This window comes from Suncus etruscus, chromosome 8 (genome assembly GCF_024139225.1).
Source record: "Suncus etruscus isolate mSunEtr1 chromosome 8, mSunEtr1.pri.cur, whole genome shotgun sequence".
NCBI lineage: Eukaryota > Metazoa > Chordata > Mammalia > Eulipotyphla > Soricidae > Suncus > Suncus etruscus.
Genome location: NC_064855.1, coordinates 84428680 through 84454339, shown reverse-complemented (window position 1 = coordinate 84454339; position 25660 = coordinate 84428680). Strand labels below are relative to the sequence as shown.

The 25660-nt window shown below is 32.1% G+C and overlaps 1 protein-coding gene and 1 non-coding gene across 5 annotated transcripts in view; one reads left to right on the top strand and one right to left on the bottom strand.

Moving 5' to 3' along the window:
- PCDH9 (protocadherin 9) overlaps nt 1-25660 on the top strand; it is a 965083-nt gene that overhangs the window by 5431 nt on the left and 933992 nt on the right. The window lies entirely within an intron of this gene.
- LOC126016896 (U6 spliceosomal RNA) lies at nt 21808-21914 on the bottom strand. Its single transcript, XR_007498581.1, has one exon. It is a non-coding gene; the product is annotated as a U6 spliceosomal RNA (small nuclear RNA).

Here is a 25660-nt window from a genome sequence, read left to right as displayed (position 1 = left end):
TTTGGAGCTTTGGTTCTTAAAGGGGTTAAATTTTTTTAAGTCTCTGAAGAAGATAGTGGAATATTAAGTGTACATCATTTGTGAAGCACATGATTTTTGGTAGAGTGCAACTAAGCCATATAGGAAACATTCTCTTTGATTTCAGATCATTTTATTGTAAATAGTAAATTGAGTATTTAGTAGAAAGGTTTGCAGTTTGTCCACAAAGGCCAAAGTTCTCTTTCAAAAAATGAAAAAGACAAAAAAAAAAGAAGGAATGCCTTCTCACTAATATAACCGATTTTTACAGAAACAAATGAATCCATTGTTAATATGCTCTCATCTTAGTAATGCATAAGTGATCTGTCATAACTCATTTTAAACTGTGAAATATGCCATATGAAGAGGGATTAAGAGGCTGAGAAACTCATATTTCAACCAAATCCAGAATTAGTTTTTCTTAGGTCTAATAATTCCTTGTTAATAAAGATTTAAAATGCAGCACTGTCTAATTTATTTCACTGGTGCTTGTCTGTTACCAAGAAATTTGAGAGTCAATAATAGCCTGTAGATGGCACTAGGGTATCATGTCGCTTGTGCTGGCCAGGTGCCAATCCCGCAGTAGCAAAAGGATGGGGGGAGGGAAGGATCAAGCTGGTACTATAGCCAAAGATACCTTTTATTTAATGATAGTTTCTCTGGAGCAAGTTGCATTTAAATGCACTTGCTTGCTCTTTTCTGATTAGCTCTCATCACACCAACTTTCTAGGGTTTTCTAGGGTTTCATAATCTTAAGTTCTTTCGATGTTGGCTTTGAGTCTACCTATGGTGGTGGCTCATGTGGATATCTTAGAAATAAGAAACACTGAGAGTACAGAAGAGGGAGGAGGAAAACAAAATACTTTTGTAGGAGAATAGTATTTGGAAGCATTGATACTTGTTTGAAAAGTCAAGAGTTACCATTTTTCTTTTGAGGCTGGGTGTCTATTAAAACTGCTTCTTACCATGAAATCATGATTTCTCTGGAATGACTTTATGGCTTGGTGGCAATAAGTTTTAAAAATAATTCTGGCAGTGACTCACATAGATAACTTCTCATAAAGGAAAATGTGTGAAATCTTCAATTCTTAAACTAAAAGATGAACTATCTAGACTGTTTTCAAACTGCATGTGCTGAGCGCTTGGCTGCACAGGAAGCAAGGAATAAAAATAAGCTGGGTTCTAGAGTAGAATATGATATTGACAGATACAAGTTGAAATTTGAATACCTAAATTTCAAAGAAACTTCACCAGTTTCTTAGAAGTTGATGTCCTAAAATATAGATCTCTCAGTCCTGAAGCTTAGTCAAGACTTATAAAAGTTGATGATCGGTCAATTATTAGAAGAAATGTAAGTCAGGTGTGAAACTAAAAGAATTTAAAATTAAATTACAAATTTAAAGGAAAAGTAATGGCTATTTTGTTTTCCAACTTTAATGTGAAGGTCAATTACAGTTTTTGGATATTTTATTACTTGTATTTTGAGATAGTTCAGTCTTGAGAAAACATCTGGAATTAAATATCACATTCTGTGGTTAGAATCAGCATTGGTGTGCAGGCCCACTTTCTCAGATAACTCCACTAAGTTGAAACTATTATATAGCATAATGACTTTAATATGAAGTGCATTTCAACAAAATTGAATGAGATTTTTTTGGGACTTAGCTATAAGAATATTTATATGATGTAATTTCTGGACTGGGACGGTGAGTAATTCTTTAACTGGAAGTGCAGTGCATTTTAGACATTCCTTGAGACTATATGTCACCGTGTAGTTTTCCTTGTAGACTTTGCGGTGTTCAAATGCAGCTATACTTTGCATTACGATTAAGAGCTATTGAAGTTACTTTGCTCATACCTTTTAGAAGTTCTTGGCTCAGAAAGTATCATTGCAATTTGGGGAAAAGATTATTGTAATTAAAGAGAGTTATGATCATGCTGATAGTGACACATAGACTTTCATTATTAAGATGACATATTTTCCATGAATAAAGAACATATAGCATATATTACCATTTTGTTTTCAGAAAAGCCATTCTAGTTAAAATAAAAAATAAATAAATAAATTCTTTAACTCCATCTCTTCAAATTGTGTTCCTGAAATGATACAGTTTCGAAAACTGGGTTAAGTACCATACATAATTTTAAAGGTATTTATAAACAAACATATTAAATATGGAGTATATATTGAAGTCAGTATAGATAAGTTTTAACAGAAACAGCTTTATTTACTTTGTTCTATTATTGGATATGTCGGAAAATAAAAGGTTGTTGAGCAAATATTTAAAATTTAAATACATGGAATTGTATTGTTCAGACAATGAAAACATAATTATTAAATACTGTCATGACTTTTATTTTATTATAGTCTATCAACTTTTACTTCATTCAGCTTTTTGTCTGTGCTTTTTTTCCTAATGTAATACTGCAAAGAATTATGAAACTATTATAAATAATTTCTCTACCACTCTACTTGATATGGCTTTTCCCCCTTAGATAACTATAACAGATCTGTCATTGAGTGTTCCACAAGATATTCTTTATTATATTTCGCCATATACCATATAACCTATTCACATATTCAACATAGAAAAATTAAGTTCATGCCCTTATAGCTATTCATTATATTATAAAAGGTCACTTTTATAGTCTTAAGAGGAGGCAGACAATTTTATTTCCAGGGGAGCTGTAATTGATAATGTTATTGGTGTTGTTTAGCTAAAAACATTTATTCTTAATAAATATGATTTAAAAACTATAATATTATCAGATTTTAGGTTGTTTCAACATCACCTGGAAAACTTCTGAAAACACTGTCAGGTTATGTAGTTGCCCCTGAATCCCTCTTACTTACCCCTCCCCCGAGGTACTGACTCAATACTACTGGGGTCACACTTGAGAAATCACATTGACAACAAGCCACTATTCAGTGTTGATGCTGGTAGTCCAGGGACCACACTTTGAGAATCACTGCCTCAGCATATTGGAACAAGAAATGTCAGCTCCTTTCCCTTTCAGATCATCATTTCCAGAGGTCCTGTTTTTGCACAGCCCAACTCTCAGCTCACTTACTGACAGCCGTTTTATTGTAGCTGGAGGCTTTACAGTAAGCTATTTATTGCTGTTTCCCAACTTCAGTTGACAGCATTTAGGGAATTAATTTTCTTGGCCCACTGTGCTTTTTGTGGGGGTATAAATGAAATGGTTAAAGAGGAAAACAACTGACCTATTTACATTTGATAACTTTCAGTAATAAACCAACCTGTGATAGTTGCATAAGAGCTTCATTCTGGATAGAGTCATGCTAAAATTTATACGTGAGATGTTCATTTTCAAGTTTACACATAAAAATTTAGATTATGGAGTAATTTTCTCATTTACACATTCATATTCATTCATATATGGAGAAATTATACACTGAATGTGTATATCTTTACAATAACTTTAATGTACTCAAAAGAATGCATAGGCTTTGAAGTACAACATGAATTTATTCTGTTCCCAATATTTGGAAATGCCATATTATATTTATCTTAATATTTTTTAATAGTTCCTGTACATGCACTACCAATACACTGTCAAGTCATGTAAAATGTTCAAGACAGACATAAAATTGCATTTAGCATAAAAAACCATCCAATTGAAAATGAAAAAGAACATTTTGATTTATATGAGGTGAACAAACACTTTAAAATAGTTCAACCTACTGAATTTTGGAATTAGATGTGATATAGTGAATGTTGATTAAGTGCCACATATGGTGAAAAAATTGCTTTCTAATATGCAATTAATGCTTAAAATGTTATCTGTTTTTATTTCTTTTTTCTTTGACTTAGTGTCCTATGACAGTGAGTAAAGTTCTAGACATATCACATTGATGCTACTTAGCCCCAATTACATTTTGATTCAGGAATCATAGAAGGACGGACAGTCTATTCATACTGGCTATACATTTTCTTTTTGGATTTGAGGCAAATATTGACTTGATGTATCTAAGCTATAAACTACATAGCATTATTAATAATGTTAAGTAAGAATAAAAAGTTGCTATTAGATTAGATGCAGGTATTCTTCTGGCTTCCAAAAATTAGTTAACATAGGAAAAATAAGTTCTGAAGTTACGATCTTCAATTACTAATTTTCTAAATTTTGGTGCAATGGTTTTATAGAGAGAGACATAATAAATGTATGTGTCTGCATTTTAGATGAGTCATTCACAGATTTGGTATCATTAAAATTACTTTGCAAATTTGAGCTTCAAATCTGGTCTATTTTTTATGTGTATCCTTTTAAATTAAATATTATAAATGCTATCTATCCTCTCATACTATTACATATAAAACTATGTGGAATATTGAAAGTATTTATATTTCACGACCACCCTATTTAAAAACAGAATTGATCCATTGTGAATTGTTTTGATTTTTGAAGTTCTCTTCTTATATTGGCACATATATGGCATTTACAGATTATACTCAAATTGTTAGAAATAGCATTTGAGCAATATTTTCTATATTACGTTATCTTATATGACAGTCCTGACTTGTGAAGTAATACCATTCTAGCATACCTTCTCGTCATCCCTGGTTCCACGAGTATATTTTAATTTTGCCATTTAAACTTTTGGGTTTAAAATTTTATTTTGGCATTGAGGGGGATATAGCATTTCACCAAAAACTCAATTCTATGGTGGTTGTATTGCTCTAGGAAAACCAGGTGTGGTGTTTTCTGAACTCAGGCCATGGAAGTTGCATTCAGTTTTAGTATTTCTCAATGTGATTTTATCACAGTTGAGCTCTTAGCATGCTGTTATCTTAATATATATATATATATATATTATATGTATATATACATATATGTATGTATATAAAACAAGTACTATGAATATGGTTGTTGACTACTTTGACATGAAAATCTTGGCATAAGATTTCTCTGAGTTTGATGTGATGTTTTCTTGAAATAGACTTTCATTAGTTATATTAATAAAAATTAGGTCTTCTATAGTTAATAAAACAGAAATTAACTAGAATAACTCAATTTAGAGTTTCACTTGTTAGCTTTCCTTCCAGCAGCTTTTTCAATTTTTTCAGAACAAGTTACAAATACTACAGGCCTCTAACATTTCTATCAGGATGTTGCCTAATTACAGACAAGGCCTAGGGAGAAATTGGGAATGCATGTTAGTTAGTGGCTTACACAAAGTTTTTAACAATCTGGAGGCATACAAGTTTAATAAATAATAATTCTGATGTGCCATGGCCTTTTTAATTCTCAATTCCAAAATTTTATATCACATCACAGAAACAAATTTAAGTGTAGAGATAGAAATTTTTTCCCCATGTACATAGGAAATAAACTCCCATTTAAGATTTCGTCAGTTATTTCAGAAAGCTGTTAAAGCTGTCAAACATTTCATTGGGAAACGAACACATGCTTTTTGCCTTTGTTTGATACAAACCTATTGGGCTGTCAATCATCAGAATCATAGTACATGAAAGATATATTACCATGATTGACATTTTGGTTTTGATTTCTATTCTTTTTTTTCCTCTGCACCAAGATTCATTAAAATTTGAAATTTCTAAATAAGTTATACAACTCTCCTTCCTCAACAGCGAAGATTAGTAATAGAAAAAAACTGAAAAAAAAATTGCTATTTTTGCCTTCTAGTTTGTTTCCTGTGTATAAAGTGGCTGAAGTCATTTAAGACAAAATATTCCATTAAAGATCTGTTTTTCTATATTTATCAGTTACTTAAATGGCTTGTGAAAATATGCCACTCAAATGAGCAACAATGTGATTAGGTTATCATAAGTATCTATCCCATGTAAAACTATGGATTTTGTTACCCCTTTATAGTTGTGAGTGTTGCAGTACATGGAGGCATTTTTGCTTCTTTTTAGTCATTTGACTACCTATTGAATTACTATGTTTCTGAACTTCTGTGAAATAAGATAGGAAATCACCTTTATTTGAAAAGAGACTACTATTGCAACACCACACAAATTTACTTGCATTTCATTTCATTTGAAATTATGAAGACAGCGATAAAGAATGGCATTTAGTCAATTTTATCCTATTTGTACAATATTTTACTTTAGCATTCTTTTACAGTTTATCTTTTATCTGATCATCTCCACATTTTAGTAATACAGTGTTTTAATATCCACACTCTGGCCTTATTCAGTCTGTTAGCAGTTGATTAAGAAATACTCTAATCCCTTTCAGGATATTGAGAAACTAATGGATTGCAGAGTATTTGGGTCTTTAAGCTTCAATTGTAAATGGTATGAAGAATTGTCATTGTGCTGATATTTGCATATCTCTCTCCCAGTGCTAGTTACTTTGCCTCTCTCTTTTTTTGTTCGTCCCTAATCTTCAGCTTTCATTCTAAGAATATTTATTTTAATCGAAAATAAGCATGCCTAGTGATAGTAATTTGGGATCCACCTCCAAATGAATGCCATCACAGACAGGGGAGTTCTGGCACATTTTGCATAGATCTGTATGAACACAGTGAACCCTTCATAAGCTCTTAGATTGCAGGAAATCAGTGCTGAAAATTAAGTGGGGTTTTAAAGATTTGCAAAGTAGAGAGCTTTGTATAATGCTGGTATTGCAGGTGCCTATTAAATATGAAGTAAAGGCTTTGTAATACAACTAGCTAACACATTTCTTTCTGCATTAGAGTGATTTATAGACAAGGGAATTAGCTTGGCTCATTTTTTCCCCCAAAATGCAGAGAGTGGATGGGTCTGATAGAATACAAATCTTTAAACATTTGGCTTAAATTTGCACTTTTGTGATTCTGCTTGTGCAAGGTAGGTAATGCAGATATATTTACACTTACCTTTAGTACTTTTCATTCTCAAATCTGGTTTTACACTCTCCTGAGAAGCAACTGGATTGTTTTCAAAGACTCTTCTCTAAATGTAAATCAGATTAAAACTCTAGATGTCTTTAAAACTATAGCATTACCTTAATGAAGAGGGCTGGCTGCTAAGAAGTGCTTTGATCCCCTGGGGGAATTGCTATTGAATAAAAAACCGTAATTTTAGTATTTATATTTGCTCTGTAAATAGCTTACATTTGTAGTCCAGAATTTCATTCTAAACATACATAGGTTTCAGTGTATTACCTTAAAAACAGCATTTCTTAAAATGCCACACCATTCATTCATGTTAATATATTTGACACTAATAGAGATCAGTTGGTGCAAAAAGACATTTCTCAATGAGTTCCTTAATTCTTAGTTTTGGCTTACCAAAAATTATTAAAAAATCAGAGTGCAACTTGGGGGTAGGGACACTGGACTTATAGTTGATAATATAGAAAGAATTCAGTTTTGTGTAAGAAAATAGTCACCATAAATTAATAAATGATGCTTTCTTTATTAAAGGACCCTCAGTAAGACCAATGGAAACAGCAAAATATATCAAATAAAGCTGTATGTTTTATCGGAAGAAAATGTCTTCTGCTGACAGTAGTTCCATAATAGACCTTTTCTTGAGGAAAAAAAATACTGTTGCTTTTTTGGATTCGGAGGATGCAACCATTGCGCCTCTGTGTGATAGCAGCTGCATGCTGAGGACTTTCAAATACACAGCTACATAGAATTCTGCAGGAAACTTTTTGCAGAAGATGCAAGTGACAAATGGAGACAAAATGGAGTGGGCTTTGAGTTGTGAGCTGATGCCCCCCTGTGTCATATATAAATGCCATTGAACCGATTTTCACCTTGGAAGTCTTGAATCACAATAGCCTTCTCTCTGTTTGTCAGCTGTGAACACACCTGGGTTGGCAACTTTTCTTTGCTCCATTTCTTGTCATTGACTCAGTAGTCTCTATTCCTTTATGCTACTCAGTGCACATCTGCTTCATGTCTTGGTAGATATTTTCAATAAATAACATACATGTGTTTCTACATATGGATCCTTTCCCTAAAAGTCAAGAAAGTATTTTTTCTTTTAAAAAATAGGAAATCTATGGGGCCGGCGAGGTGGCGCTAGAGGTAAGGTGTCTGCCTTGCAAGCGCTAGCCACGGAAGGACCGTAGTTCGTTCCCCTGGTGTCCCATATGGTTCCCCCAAGCCAGGGGCAATTTCTGAGAGCTTAGCCAGGAGTAACCCCTGAGCATCTAACGGATGTGGCTCGAAAAGACCAAAAAAAAAAGAAAATCTATTGTTTTTGTTTTTCCTTTTCAGATTTAAAAGTGGAGTTTTGATTACTGCTAGAATTTTCAAAGTCTACATAACCTTTTAGCTGTTCCAAAGCATTACTAGTCTGCTCAGATTTTTACATAAGAAGATAAATTTTTATGGAACCAGTATTAAAATTTCATTAAACCACAGTAAATACAGATATTGTATTTTGACATGAACTTATTCTTGGTCTTGACAGCTAAATCTTCTGCCAAGTAATGAGGGCCAAATATGCTTAATACATTGATTGATTTTTAAATTTGTAATAATTAAGCAAAAATGATTTTGACACCTGAAATCAGTTTGAATCTAAATTATCTGTTGTAGACAATTAAACCTTGCTTAGCTAAGGGCTGCTGACTTCTGGATAATATTGGGAGTACCACCCTCAGGGTTTTAACTAATCCAGCAGGACCATCTGTTATTGTCAGGGTGTGTACATCCTTTTCTACCCATGCAGTATTAGCCCTAAGTATACACAGGGTTCTTCAAAACATGATACTCAATAATCCTGAATTTTCAGTCAAATCAATTACTTATTACCAAATAGTAAGTTAATATATTTTTTAAAAATCTAAGTAAATTTCTCACAGTTAAATACTATGTGTTATTTACCTTTATATTTTTCAAAACTAAAGGTGTAACAGAGACTAGAAGAGAAATATAATAGGCAAGTAAGAAGTGCTTACCAAAAATAAGAAATCATCTGATAATGGAATTAGAATTTATATATTGGATATACACACAGACTCATGCACAGAAACTTTCATTAATTTACTCTCTGTAAAAATGTATCAAGACAACCTCATTCTTTTTTTTTTTTTTGGGGGGGGCCCACAACCAGATGTACTCAAGACTTACTCCTGGCTCTGCACTCAGTAATTACTTCTGGAAGTGGTCAGGGGACCAGATGCAATACCAGTACCTGAACCTAGGTTGCCTGTAGGCAAGGCAAGCTCCTTATCTTCTGTACTATTGCTGTGGCCTAAAAACATCATTCTTATTCAACTTAAATAGAAACTGAGTCAGAGATGTCAGATTTTTTTCTGAGTCACATTCCTGGCAGTCATTTTTATTCCACATTATAAGATTAGTTCTAAACTGTATTTCTTCCCCATAACGGCCTACTTTTTACTTGTAAAACCGTATTTTTAGACCAGATATAACTTTAAAAATGCTGCATTCCATAGGACATAGTTTTTGTTGGAAGTAATTGCAGAGAATAAACATTACAAAGCAGCATATTATATCGCAGTTTGTTCTTCACAAATTATCTGTCTGTAAAACTAACTATAGGCCATCATGTTACATTAAGATCTGCTTACAAGCATAAGACACAATAAGTTCACCTGACACGTGCTGGGGCAGAGGCCGAATTAAAGCTTTTTGACCTTCAAATTATGTGAAAAGAGTTCAAGCTGCCATTCATTTGTTTCTCTAAGACAACTGTGACCCTAAGAAAAAAGTGCTGATTAGTTTAAGAAACATTTTGTGTCTGATCATTCCCCAAACTAAGAAATTATGAGCTCTCTGGGTATTCTTACATTTTTCTGGAGAATTAGTGGAGTCCTTCCTAACCTAACCAATACCTATTGATAAGCAAGTAAACTTTCATATGTTGAATATTTGCCCATTTTATTTTTAAGACAGCTGCAATGACAGCTTTATATCATTTATTGATGGCTTGATTCATTAATGCTTTTTGTATATAGATCAGTGAGAAAAGCAGATAATTAAAAACATGCTCATTCAGACGCACCTAAACTCAAATCTCTTTGCTACTTAAACAAAATATATTGGTGGTTTTTATATTTTTCCCCTTGTTTCCTAGTGATCACTGTGTGTTGTGTGTATGTGTGTGTGTTGTGTGTTTCTTTCTGCTGCCTACCATTAAACCCAGAGTCTTACACACATATGCTATGTTTTCTATCACTGAAGTACCCTGAAATATCTTATTTTATATGATACATCTTTTTCAATTAATATACAATAGGAAAGAAGGATAAAAACAACAATAATGACAACCAGGATTTAATTTTCTTTTTTTTCAAAAGCTCTTTTTCTAAAATATAGGATGAATCTTTGAATATTTAGATTATTTAGTAATTACTTGCAAAAATAAACAATACAAATAAAATAAGCAGCTGATTTCCTTGCATATATTTGAAAATCAACAAACTTTGGGACAACAATGTAAAAATATTGAAGTTATCTTAATAGACTTTTGTTCCATATAGACATCACCCTGGAATCACTCATGACTTCTATAAAAAGAAGCAAAATAATAATTGAAAAGTGACTAAAGCAGTGTCTAGATATTATATTAATTTTTGATAGATAAATTTAGTGTCTAACTAGTTTCTCAAGACTCAAATGGACCTTTGAGATTATTTGACCTACTTAATGCTCTATCCAGATTAAAAAATGAAAATGGAGCCTATCAGATACAGTTTTGTATTTGTAGAAAGAAAAAAATATGACTTCATGAACTGCTACTTAAAAATTAAGTGACATGGGGCACATCATTAAAATGTCTTAGTTCTTTCTTCCCTCCTCTGTAAAATGGATGCTACGATGCTTATGTCATAAGTTTGTTAAGAAATTAAGAGACTGTAGCAAATAATCATTCGGTCCATAGTAAGCATAAAGTCAGACAATCAATAAATAATCTGTTTATCCTCACTCAAAAGTTCTCTGATGCCTATTTCTCACTAGGAAAGGTCCCAATTTGAGTTTCTGTACGTTCTTAGATTAATTTGGTGTTGGTTTTTATACTTTATTGCACCTTTTAAATAAACAATTATCTTTGTTTGGACTTTAGAAGACCATAGGTATTCTTAAACATGAGAGTATTGTTATGTTTGCTTTATTTTTAAATCTTAGTGCCTATGTTCTACATTTTTATACTTGCTTCAGCTTTCATTTTGAATATTTTCCCACTTTCATGTGTGCGTTATTTTAAAATTATCCTGCTCCTTTTAGTGCTTATTAATTTACCTCCCTCTTGATTACCCACGGGAACTCAACCCATCTGGGGATTTTCATATATACATCACTCCTATTTCAAAACAACATGTAAGAGAGTGAATCTGTTTCACAGTCAGTACTTAGCACAGCTGGAAACATTTGAAACCTGCTGAGTTTTGCTTCCAATTATTCCATAGAATAGAAAGCATCTTGGTTCACATAATGGCATCCATGGTGTAATCAAACCTAGTAATAATGCCTTGGAGTCTATGGATTTTATTCCTGAAGTTCATAAAATTTATTTCAGAAACAAAATAGCAATATTTCTCACATGTGTCATAATTTTCATGTTTAAAAGTACTGATAATTTTTAAACATACTATTATTTTAAAGTGCCAATGATATTTATTGAATCAATATATAAGATAACATTTGAGAATGTGAATGAATAACCAATGCTCAATAAATAAAATCATTCAGATCATAACTATAACTGAAATATAATTTTTAAATATACTTATGCCAAAATAATTATATTCTATTGATATAACTAAATGCATCAGTATAAAACATTTATATTTGGAGTGTAAGTATGTGAAAAATTCACATAGTCAAATTTAAGTTGGCCTCACTGTGAATTATGTTGTTTAAATTAAGATTGTTTTTAACCTTTCAAGATTTTTACTATATTCAAAGTAATTCATTTAATTTTTGATTGACATTTTAGATTAGTTTTAGTTTTATATAGAGAGAGTGGCTAAACAGAAACGACTAAATCAAGCAATTATAAAACTATTCATTGTGTTTTATTGAAAGAAATGAAATCAAACTGATTAAAAGTGACAGTGTTATAAATACATTTTGAATACTAAATATTTTTCTCTTATGATACCTATCTGTCTGGCTATACTGATAATGTATGACCATTTTTGTGGGTTAAGACTATATGAATTATAAGTTTTAAATTATTGCAAATGTTAGATATCCAACAAATTTTATTTCATTTAACCATCGGGAAACTTGATGGCAGGAGAAATAGAATGTGTTAATCATTTTATTTTTTTATATTAGTTGTAAGATTTTATTTTGAGGGACTAGAGAGATAGAACAGCAGAAAAGACATATATGGTAATCTTTGCATATAGCCAACCTAAGGTCAACTTCCAGGATTGTGCATGGTACCATGAGGTATCATGAGGATGACGGAGTGTTCCCTGAATTCAGAGTCAGGCATAAACCCTAAGTACAGTCAGGTGTTAAATATTTTAAATGGCAAGAATGCGAATATAAAGATTTGTATTTATTGTTTTATTTCATTATTTTTTAACATTATGGCAGCAAGTCTTAAACATATATACATATATATGAAGCATGTAATATAAGTTAATATGATCAACATGATATGTAATACGTACAAGTATATCCTTTATTAATTATTATAATAAAGAATTGATTTTGTTTCCAAGGAAGTTTGTTTAATATCTAATTTAGACAATGTCCAAATAATAATTATGTGAAGAAAATAAATGTACTTCTTCTGTATTGTGCTTCTCACATCTTTTCCTGGTAGTTCTTGAAATCTTATGTGAATCTAGAGATTGAACCATATTGGGCTGCTTGCAAACAAGTGCCTTATCCCCTATACCAGCTCTCCAATCACAAAACTTATAATTTATTTTTATTTTTAATTTTGGGTTTTTTTTTTTTGGTGGGGGCACACCCAGCGGTGCTCAGGGGTTACTCCTGGCTATCTGCTCAGAAATAGCCCCTGGTAGGCACGAAGGACCATTTGGGACAACGGGATTCGAACCACCTTAGGTCCTGGGTTGGCTGCTTGCAAGGCAAACCTATCTCTCTGGCCCCTATAATTTATTTTTAAATGAATAGAACATGACAGTTGCTCTGACTCCATTATATATTAAACACAATATATTTTTTCCTGAGATTTCATCATTTATAAAAAATAAATGCTCTTATTTTTAAACTGATATCATTTTTTCAGAAATATATTATTTTAACTAAGTTAGAGACTTTATCTTTCAATAAAGTTATAAAATTTCAAGATTTATTTATCTAACTATATAAATTCCAAATTTGAATTTATTGTTTGAATAATTTAGAAGGAAATTCAGCTTTTTATCTTTAAAATCACATTCTTCTACAGGCAAATATTTTATTAAAAATAGTTCAAATGTAAATGCAGTTTTCTATTTGTGACATTAGAATATTTGCTATGCTAGAAATGAAATTTTATATAAAGTAGCATACACTAGGGCCAGAGCTATAGTGCAGTGAAATGGTGTTTGCCTTACACTTGCCTGACCCAGGATGGACCTTAGTTCCATACCCAGCATCCCATGTGGTTCCCCCAAGCCAGGATCGATTTCTGAGCCCATAGCCAGGAGTAACCCCTGAGCAATACTGGGTGTGCCCCCAAAACAAAACAAAACCAAACAAAATAAAAGTAGCATACATTGACAATGTTGAGTAGTAAACTAAGTTTAAAAATTGGTGGAGGGAAGTTGACTCTGGTAATGGGATTGGTGCTGGGACATTGTAAGCCTAAAACTCTACTATGAATACTTTGGTAAATTCATTGACTCTATAAAAAATTGTAAAAAAGATGAGGGTATTTGAAAATTATATTTAGACTTATATAGGTGTTTCTTTTTCTCAATCATATTGTGTCACGTTAATCTACTGAATATAATTCTACCCTGGCCTTTTGGGAATTTGATTTATGAGTCTGGTTAAGTAAATATTTGACTTGGCTTTTCTCTTCAGATTATACTGATATTGGCAAACTTGTTACCTTTTGAATTTTTATTAGAATATTTTAAAGAATGATTGCAATACTATGTATATTATATGTCATAAATTTACTATATAGGGCCTGGAGAGATAGTACAGCATGGTAAAGTGCTTGCTTAGTAAGCAGCTAATTCAGATTAAATCTTGGAATTCAGAGGCTGGAGTAAGCCTAAAAAAGTAGGACTACCAAATGTGAACCAAAACCAAAAAAGAAAACAAACTATATCTTTGCTGTATATTTCTTATTAAAGTAGAAATATTTAGTCTTGACTTTTTATATCCTTTAAGAACAAAACAGCATGAATGGGTCATGCATTTCAGGCAAGACAAACCTTTAATTTTTAGTCTTATTTAATCAATTTTAAGTTACAATTTATGGCATGAAAGTTTACATGAAATTTCAATTATTTCTTTTTTTTTGGCCACACCCAGTGAAGCTCAGGGGTTACTTCTGACTATGCGCTCAGAAATCATTCCTGGCTTGGGGGATCATATGGGACACTGGGGGATAGAACCAGGGTCTGCCCTAAGCAAGGGAGACACCTTACAGGGGGATAGAACCACGGTCTGCCCTAAGCAAGAGAGACACCTTACAGCTCCATGCCACTGCTCCAGCCCCTCATTCCTTTCTATAAAAATTAATGTCAGCATAGTCTTCAAGTAAAAATAAGGGCTTTGTGTTTGTTTTAAAAATAAGACATTTAATACCTAACCTGCACGTTTTTATTGCCAGAAAAAATACAATTTTAATTGAAGTTAGGATTCAGTGGCAACCATTATGCTGGTCCCTAACTCCAGAAAGATTCTTCCAACTGTTCTGTGGATGCTGTGAGAACCATTTCTAAGAAATTATATAATGGAAATTAACCACAATATCTTAATTCCATATATATACAAATACACCTCAGAAATAAATTGGATAATACAGCCTCCCAATCAAGAGTATTGATTAAAATGTAAACATATTACAGAAATCATAAATTTATTAAGATGGTCCTATGACTAAATATCTTCCACATTTCAATAAGAATTAATGAAAAGTTTGGTAAGCTAATTTAGTACCAAAGAGCAGGATAGGTCAATCTTGACAAAATAGATGTGTTTAATAAAGTACGTTTTGGAAATCAGAATTTTAACCTGCACTGAAGTAAAACAATTTTAGAAAGATAATAAATTTCAAACTTTCATTTTTAGTGACAATACATGGTGTTTATATCACTTTTATTTGAAATAAACATAGTATCAATTGCTCAATTATAAAATATTGCAACTTATTTTTTCTTAAATTTTGTCATAAGTTTAAAAGGCATTAACACTTAATGTTAATATTTTACTTAGAACTTTTTTGGGGGAGACATTGACTCCCAAGAAATATGTTGAGGGTACCCAAAGGTCACAAACACAACTGTCTTTACCTGGTTGGCCAGAGATTTGGTGCTCACAACTATTGATACTGGGTCATAAGTGCAATCTGGCAGTACTCGGGGTCCGTAAGCACTAGAATGGGACACTAATGAGGAGCTTTCTGTCCCTGAGGTAAAACTCTGGTCCCTACAAGACACATGCACTGTTGAACCGTGAACTGTCTCTCCAGTGTCTCATTTAAAATATAAAGAATATAACTTCCTTTTTGTTTTTTTTTTGGTTTTTGTTTTTTGGGCAACACCTGCTGACACTCAAGGTTTACTCTTGGCTATGTGCTCAGAAATCGCTCCTGGCTTGTGGTACCATATGGGACGAGGGGGGATTGAACAGCAGTCAGTCCTAGGCAAGCAGGCCTAGGACCTCTTGCACCACTGCTCCGGTTTCTAAAGAATACAACTTTCTTATCAGAACGTTGCATCACTGGTTTGAACCATTTTTATTCTTTTCTATAATTAAAAACTATAGCTCTTGTTACTAAGATAAATACAAGTTTCTATCATCCCATACCTGCTTGAGCTACTTCTTTCTACTATCAGTTGGTTTATGTCCAAACTATCTTTACCCTCTTAAGGTCTCTGTCTGATTAATATTCCTTTTTTAAGTTTTCTTTCTAAGTAAAAAAAATAAAAACTTTAAAATTCCAATCAGATTATGGGCACTTATAATTGTATTATAAAAGTATTAATTAAGGAAAAGTCTATAACTTTTTTATGATCAGTAGTATAACTAATTAGGTATATGTGTGTTGTTCTCTTGTAAAGCATTAGGATGACTTCAGTATTGGAAATGTGTGTAAACACTAAAGAATTAAATATTTTGGAAGGCCATGTGTGAAAAAAAATTAAAAGTGATAATTTTGATTGATGGAATATTTGCTTATTGGGAAGATTTTAAAAATGCTAGTTGAGTAAAACAATACTAATTAGCTTATTGCAAGCCTATTCATTGAAGGAAAAAATTAGTTGTTAAAGATATTGCAGTAGAGCAGTATTGTCATTATATAGTTGAAGAAAATTCATGTTGTTTATCACCTTCTAATTATTCATTTGTAGCAAATATTTCAGTGTTGTTTGATATAAAATTATTGGTGGCATACAATTAATAGTATACAAGAAAAGAAGTATGTAAAAACATCTTTAAGAAATTCTAAATTTGGGAACTGAAGGGATGTAGAATGGGTAGGGCAATTGACTTGTATGAGGTAATCTCATGTCTCATTCCCAGGGCAACACTTATGGTCCAATGAGCCTGCCAAGACTGATTCCTGAGTGCAGAGCCTGTAATAAGTCCTGAACACTTCCTACTATGTCCATTTCCCCAAAAGCCAAAGTTCTAGCTTTGATTATGTAAATCACTTTAAAATCAAGAAAGCAAAGGACTAAATTTAAAATTAGCCAATAATAGTAGAATGCTTGTGTTACACTCAACCAACTCTGGTTCAACTCCCAGAATGTGGTCTCCCTAAGAACTACGCAGAGCTAGGTGTAATCTCTCAGCACTGCTGGGTGTGCCCCCCCAAATAAATTATAGAATATACTATCAATTGCCAAGCACAAGGACAGTTTGCTTAAACAAACATGCATTTTTCAGCTATGTGTTTTGCCAAGCAGAGCTGACTGCACATTTGAGCCCTATGAAGCCAGGTCTACAGGATGTATCTGGAAGCTGTAAAGTAATTAGTACTTTTTAATGATTCCATAACCTCAAATGTATTTATTTTTTTACTTTTTATTAATTATGCCATGTTGTTTTCTCTTTTAAACACTTCCAAAAATCCTAATTTATTTGTAATTTTGGTGTAGGTATTATAAATCATATATAAATACATATGCATATATAAACACAATAAAATTATTATGAAAAAGAATAGATGAGTGGTAAATGATAGTTTTCATAAGGCTATTTTTTTTACCATTGTGGGCAGTAATTTATAGAGTTAAATGTAAGCAAAGTTTTTGGCAAGGTGAGAGTTGGATAGGCCAAGACTTAAAATGCTGTGTTTATGGAGCATTGTCAAACAGAGCCATCCTAGGAACAATGCAGTAAATAACAGCTATATGATTAATCAAATCGTTCTCTATTGAAAAAGTACAAAGAGGTGATTTCTAGAGGCTTCATTTGGAATGTATGCTAATAGATGAATGAAGTGTGTAGACTCTGCTTTCCAATGTTTTTCCTGGGAAAGAATAAATTAATTAGGAATCAACATAAACAATATTTTCTAACAAAACATGGAATAAAATATAACGTTATAAATAATAAGTTTACAATTTTCAATAATATAAGATTGAAACTTATTATTAAGTACTTAAGCATGCTTTGTCATAGTCTTTCCAAAACAAAAATTATGCTTTTAAACAAACACACAAGTAACTGACCAAATTAAGTCAAAGTGACTTGAACTAAATATTGAACAATTCTATAAAGAGAACATCCCAAAGTTTTATCATGCATCATTATTATTTTCTGGACACTTTGGTTACAATGTTTTGTAGTTAGATTTCTAATACCAGATAATGATAATAGTCAATATTCACTTCAATGCTAACTATGCACTTGATATTTTCTCAGTTCATTACATATGTAAACACATTAAATATCAATGACTTTGTAAGTTAGATACTATTGATATGGTTCACGTTTTGCAGATGAGGAGTAGTTGAGTGATTTTCTTAGATCAAAGTTCTTACATTGGTGGGTTAATCAGATCTTGAATCCTACTCATTTTCTATCAGAGGTGTTGCTTTTAGATTCTAATCAATGTGTCTATGATTAAACATTTATTTGAGAAAAATTGTGGGATATCACTAAGAATTAAATGGTTCAAAATATTTCTCTTTTTTTAGGCCACACCCAATAGTACTCAGTGGTTACTCCTATCATTAAGCTCAGGAATCACTCCTGCGGGCATGTGGGGACCATATGGGAAGAAGGGGATTGAGCCCAGGTTAGCCAAGTGCAAGACAAATGCCCTAACTGTTGTATTATCACTCTGGCCCACAAAGTTTTTGTTTTTGTGATTTTGTTTTTGTTTTGTTTTTTAGTGCTTGGGCATAGCTGTTGGTATTTAGGGGTTACTCCTGGCTCTGCCCTCAGGAATTACTCTTTGTAGGCATCAGGGATCATATGGGGCTGCTCAGGATTAAATTCGGGTTTACGATGTACAAGTCACACACCCTATCTGCTGTGCTACTACTCTCCTGAAAAATAATTTTTAATCTAACAACATATAGGTGATTTTATTCAACATAGTTTTTTATATTTAAAAATGAATTCTTTAGTAAATAGATTTTTCCACTGAGCACAAGCTATAATGATACAGCTGTACCTGAATCCTGAATAGTTGTTCATAATTTACAAGGCACATTTTATTTTTAGTGAGAAAGTATACGGTAATAGTAATGTCATATGTATTTTTATGTGGTAGGGTACTAAATATTTTCCCAGTAAGAGAATATTCTCAAGATTGTAAAATTTTCCACACACTTGAAATAGAAAAAAAAATTGTGCTTATTGATTTTTTAATTTCATTCCACATAGAAAATAAGAGAATATTTGACAAAGAAAATGAAGACACATTGGTAACTAAGAGATTATCCTTCTCCACTGGACTAGAAGAATGCTTTCCTTTTCATAGGTTTAATTTTAATTCCAACCTCTGTTTTCTAGTATGTCAGAAACGAACTATCTTCCATCTCTGCACAATCATGTCAGCAAGGATCAGTAAGGATTTTGCCTCTACCTATATGTAAAGCATAACATGAATAACACCTTTGCATCTATGTAGAAATCTGTATATAGTAAGTTATTTTATTATAGCTTGTAAAAGATCATATTCATTTTATAGGGTGAATTTTCCAGTTTTATCACCCATATCTCTGAAAAAAATATCTAGTAATTTTTACCACACGATAAACAAACCATATTTTATTACTAGCTTCTTAATGCCCCCATACTTAAAACTCTAACATTAGCAGTTAACATTTGTCATCCACATATTGGGCTTTTAAAGTTCCCCTTTAAATCTGAGAATTAGATAAGACAACGAAAGTATTGTAGCCAAATAAATTTAACCCAGCTTGGTTTATTCACATTAATGCACTTCGGCAAACTTCTAGATAAGAAATTACAATTTTAATTTGAAGGCTAACATTAAAAATGCAAGCTTTATTGGTGCAGCTTTACCTGTTCAATGGATACTTAAAACAACATCTTAACCATTTTGTCCATTATGTGCAGCGTAGGGATTTTAAAGAGTGACTTTTGTGATTCTATTCATGTGTAGAACATATAATCTGTCACATTATCAGCATATAAAACAGTATGGTGGGGCCGGGCGGTGGCGCTGGAGGTAAGGTGCCTGCCTTACCTGCGCTAGCCTAGGAGACGGACCGCGGTTCGATCCCCCGGCGTCCCATATGGTTCCCCCAAGCCAGGAGCGACTTCTGAGCGCATAGCCAGGAGTAACCCCTGAGCGTCACCGGGTGTGGCCCAAAAAAAATCAAAAAAAAAAAAAAAAAAAAACAGTATGGTGATTCAAAATGGGCTTATTTACAAGTGACAAAAATTAATTTCTAAAACCTTTTGTATTGATGCTGGTAGTTAGTATTGCTTATTTTTTGTGTGTGGACACTTTTATCATTTAGAGATTAGAGTAATTGATTTGCGAGTGACAATTTTTTTTTTTTTTGGTTTTTGGGCCACACCCTGCGGTGCTCAGGGGTTACTCCTAGCTGTCTGCTCAGAAATAGCTCCTGGCAGGCATGGGGGACCATATGGGACACCGGGATTCGAACCAACCACCCTTGGTCCTGGATCGGCTGCTTGCAAGGCAAACACCACTGTGCTAGCTCTCCGGGCCCTCGAGTGACGATTTTTATGACAATTGCTCATACATTTTAATAAAAATGTTGATTGCTGTTAAAATTAAATATCTGAATATGTTAGATGACATAAATTTGGTAAGCACTTACTGACAATATGGTATGAAAACATTTTTCTAAACCCAAGAATTTATTTCTGAGTATAATAGATTGTAAGATTTTTATGTTTTGAATATGACATTATAAAGGGGCCCAGAGAGATAGCATAGTGGTAGGGCATCTGCCTTACATGCTGAAGGATGGTGGTTCGAATCCCAGCATCCCATATGGTGCCATGAGCCTGCTGGGGGCGATTTATGAGCATAGAGAAGGAGTAGCCCCTGAGCGCTGCTGGGTGTGACCCAAAAAGAAAAAAAACAGAAAGACATTATAAAAGCTTTTTCTTAGACATGAACTCAAAGTACATAGTTTTCTTTAAATACAATAACATATTGAAGAATAGAATCAATTTGTAGCAAGGACATGAGGGCTAATATTTGTTTGAATATTTGTTTAGTGCTGTTTATAGAATTATTTCAAAATACCATATAATAAAATGAAGATAAACATATATTTATATATTTATTTTTAAAATCAGATTTATGAAGAAGTGTTCCAAATTATTTTGGTTTTACACTAGGTTAAAATTTTGTGTTCGGAAACCAAACTCTGGGCTACAGAATCTAATACATTGACCTATCATGATTCATTAATCTAGTTTTCTAGGTTACCTAAAATATAGATGGAGTTCTCCCTTATTTTGGGACTAAGCAACAGGCTTTGTGAAAAAGAAAGTTAATTTTGCATTGATATTCTGAGTGCTGGTGATAATTCATAGTGGCATTTTGCCTATTGGTTATAATTGTGACAGGCAGATTTGATCCAAATGAACATTGCATGAGACAAATTTAATAACCTTGGTGTTGGTAATTTCTGCCTTGAGGAGAGAAGAAGTTTTCCTACATCTACTTTGCCTTCTACCTCCCTAATTATGAATTAATATATATCAATTTTAGGCAATTGAGGCAAGGCATTAGAAAGTTAATGAATCTGGACAATATTAAACTAGTGGAGTAAACATTCTGTAATGATTTTTCTTCAGTGCTGTGATAGATAAGCGCATGAACACTAATTCACAGCTTTAAAGTCTCAGAATGTCAAGAACATAAACACAAAAAAGATAAAGAACTACTGTGTAACTCCAATTTTATCTCATCACATATATAAATAACTTTTAGAGATATTAAGAATTTCATTGCTGTGTAGGTCCAATGTTATACCAAGTTTATGATTTCATCCACTTCATGTGAAGTACTATTTTCTCTTAAAATATTCATAATGGTAAGCTTATTCTATCATCACAATAAAAATTATATCCATTGGCATATATAAAAAATCTATAGTCATTTACATATTGCTATAAAATTAATTTTTGAAGTGCTAAGAACTTTCCATACAAATTTAACCAAAGTTTTCATGCATTAAGTTTTTTGCTTTTTGCTTGTTTTATTTTTATTTTTTTTTTTAAATATGGAATGCTTCACGAATTTGCGTGTCATCCTTGCGCAGGGGCCATGCTAATCTTCTCTGTATCGTTCCAATTTTAGTATATGTGCTGCCGAAGCGAGCACTTTTTGCTTGTTTTATGTTTGTTGTAGTACCACTCAATGGTGTTCAGGGGCTACTTCTGGTTCTATGCTCAGAAATTATTCCTGGTAGGCATGAGGAAACATATGGTATGCTCAGGATCAAACCTGGGTTTGCCATGTGCAAAACCAATATCTACTTGCTATGTTATCGCTAGTCCACTAATAAAAAGGTTTTAACATCAGTTCAAAGAAACCTCCTCTAACTCTAAATTATTTGTATTACAAAGCTTATCTATCAGACTAATGAAATTATTTTTTAGAGAGCACATTTTATTTTTTATTGCTACTTTTTGTATACTTTACTATTTGGAGCCTTTTATTTGGATAACTTGGAAAAAATGATTTTAAAGTAATTTGGCATATCTTTTTTATCTACCAAATGTACCTGAATATTGTCCTTGATTTGGAAAAAGTGAACTACAACAATATGTCAATTACTTACATTTCATGACTCCATTTGGATCCACTCAGTACACTCAAAATACCCACAGTATTCTTTATTGGTTATGTTTTTACTCTAAGATTCAAAGCAAAAGGACCAGAAATTCAATCTAAAACATTCATCTGTAAAAAGAGAAATAAAATATTGGTTATACACACTGTTTTTAGGTGAATATAATTCTTTGCTATATCAAATGGCATTAAAACTATGTATATTAAGCATAATGATAATGTTCTAGATTTAGATAGAGTTATTTTATTGTTTTTATACTTTCAAAGATTTTGCTACACAAAATTATAGTTATGTATTAGAATTTTTTTTTATTTCTGATGTAATGAGAATACATTAAAAAATAATCCTGGAAATATCTTTGTGTGAGTGTGTTCATATTTTATGATGTAAAGAATCATTGCTTTGCTATTGTCAGTGTCTTAAAGGGAAGTATTCAGAAGGCAATAATAAGTTTAATATTTTCTATCTATTTTACTGTATAAAAATTATATTACTCTTTTGCAATTAGATGTTACTTGAATAATATTAAAGTATTAGGGGGGTATTGAATACATTTGGACACATATTTGCATATCTACCCATCCTTGCCAAACTTCTATATTAATACTGCAAATATGAAAGCTCCTCATTATTGTCTGTATTTCTTATATTAATAAGATAAATGCTAAGAGTATTGGCTTTTCTCATGGAAAATTAATGCTCATATTTAGAAAGACTGAAACCATTGTCCAATTTTATGAACTGAACTAAATATACGTAAAGTCTGTATTTGGTTGTACCCTTTCCATAGCCTCTTGAGTCCACTAAGTTCTTGTAGAAAATGTTTATGTTTTGTATTTTGACCAATAAAAGGCAACTTGGTGAGTTATAGAGATTGACTGGGTGCTTGACATGTGGTACTGCTCCTGTGAACAATAGGCAATTGTGCCTGGGTGACTTAGGGGATTTTAACTTGCTTTGTATTAGAACAACTTTTAGATATGGCAGTATCATAATATTATGAAAATATAAAAATGCAATATCAGCTTCCATACCCATTTTCCTTATATTGTTTTGTAGTCCAAAACAGATCTAAAAAAATTATATGATTTAACTATTCTGTAATCTTTCTGAGAACACTAGGAAGTTGGTGTTAACAGAGATAGACACATTTTCCTTTAAGGAAAAATTAAAATAATTATTATTTCACAAATAATTTTAGAGAAATCATCATTGAATGCTCACTCTCAATTATACCACTGATTGCTTATGATTGGCTTTCCTTTTATACCAAAAAACCTTCAGTGGGAATTAAAATATTTTTTAAAATTTAAAAACAATGCTAGAAATTTCTATCTAGTGTCAGTCCTTAAAACTACTCATGATCTCACTTATAACAAATAACTTGCCACATGAAACTATATGTTACAAATGGTTAATGTGGCTGAAAATAATGTTCTTGTGCTACAATATGTGAATGATTATAATGGTAAATATTTGACATTACATTTTCTACAATGACATTATTTAGTAGTAAACATTCACACTGCAGTATATTCTATTACTACCTTTTGAAGTTGATTTTTGCAATTCATAATAAGACACTACTCAAGGATCAGGGATTAATTTCCCAATTGAACACTCAAGATTAAGCTAATATATAAGTAAATATATTGCAAAGTAGTTAAAAATTCAATGTAGCAATAACTTTCCACTTTAATTTCAAATTAATTTTAATATACACTAAAATTGGCTCAAAATTAGCTGTTATATTTTAGCATAATTAAAATAGCCCAAAATAAAGTTGCAATGTATAATATCAATAATTTCTTAATGACAGTCATTACTGTTAATGAGTGATAATTTTTTCCTACCCTGTGCTAGTAATTTAAGTTGAATCGGAAATTAGTAACATGTATAGGGATGCATCTTAATATCTATATTTGCTGAATAGTGTGAAACAAGAAATGTGTCCTCATTAAAATGAACTTTTGTATACCATAATTTGAATTAAACAATGGATATATAAAGTATTTAAAAAAGTTGTATAACAAAATGTATAATGTTACTTTTTTGGCTATATTTTGTACAACATTTTTGGTGTAACCAGTGTGACTCTCGCATATGTCAAATCCAGTATTCTATTTATTTAAGCTTATATACTTAATGTATTTGGATGCATAGTGCACTCATATAATTGTATATATTGTGGCTTAAAATATGTACTTAATCTTTGCTTTAAAAAAGTAGTTATGTTCGTTTATTTCCAATTTATTTTCATTAATTTGATTAAGGACAACCTCCTTTACTAAATGTAACCTAAAATTTACAATAAAGTTTCAGAAATTGTTTTGTACAACATTGAGATTTTGTGTTGATTTTGTTTGTGAATCTTTTTTTGAATTGTTCTCTGGTTTTCAAATAGGGATTCCCTAAACTGAATCTTATCAATCCAAAAGAGAGTTAGTTACACCACACCACTATAAATAACTAGACCTGCCCTGTTTGATTTGAAGACTCACCTTTAGTTATGAATTATTTGTATCTGTGGAACTATGACTAAAAACATTAAATAAGTTTCCCCTTCAAATCCCAAGTTACTCATTATGTCCTCTTTGCAACATTGAAATATTAAGCAATTTTCACGTTAAGTATCTTAGGCTTCAAAGAAGCAGTTTTGTAGAGGTAATGTAGAACATGTATTTGCATTTTGTTAAAAATGCGTTATTTACAGAAATGTAATAGATAATTAAATACATGACTCACATATATTACTTTACATGTTATTAAATGTTATAGGTAGAATCACAGTAAATGTATTTAAATATATATTTTGTGTATATATATATATATAAGTTTAAGTTAGCTTACTGAGGCATATAGATAGACTCAGATATTTTTTTGAGAACAACCCTCTATTAATATAAGCTCACCACCATATTGCTTTTTTTTGCCTCTTTTTTTTGTGTGTGTGTGTGTGTGTGGTTTTTGGGTCACACCCGGCAATGTTCAGAGGAAACTCCTGGCTCCATGCTCAGAAATTGCTCCTGGCAGGCATGGGGGACCATATGGGAAGCCAGATTCAAACTGATGACCTTCTGCATGAAAGGCAAATGCCTTACCTCCATGCTATCTCTCTGGCCCCCACACCACCATATTTTATGCTATTTTAAGAAATGTGGGAAACAACCAGTTGGATATTTCCACTGAGGAACACATGTATTCTACACTCCAGTGTAGAAATAAAGTACTGTTGACTATGCAGTTTTTATTTTACTTCCCTACAAAAAGAAAT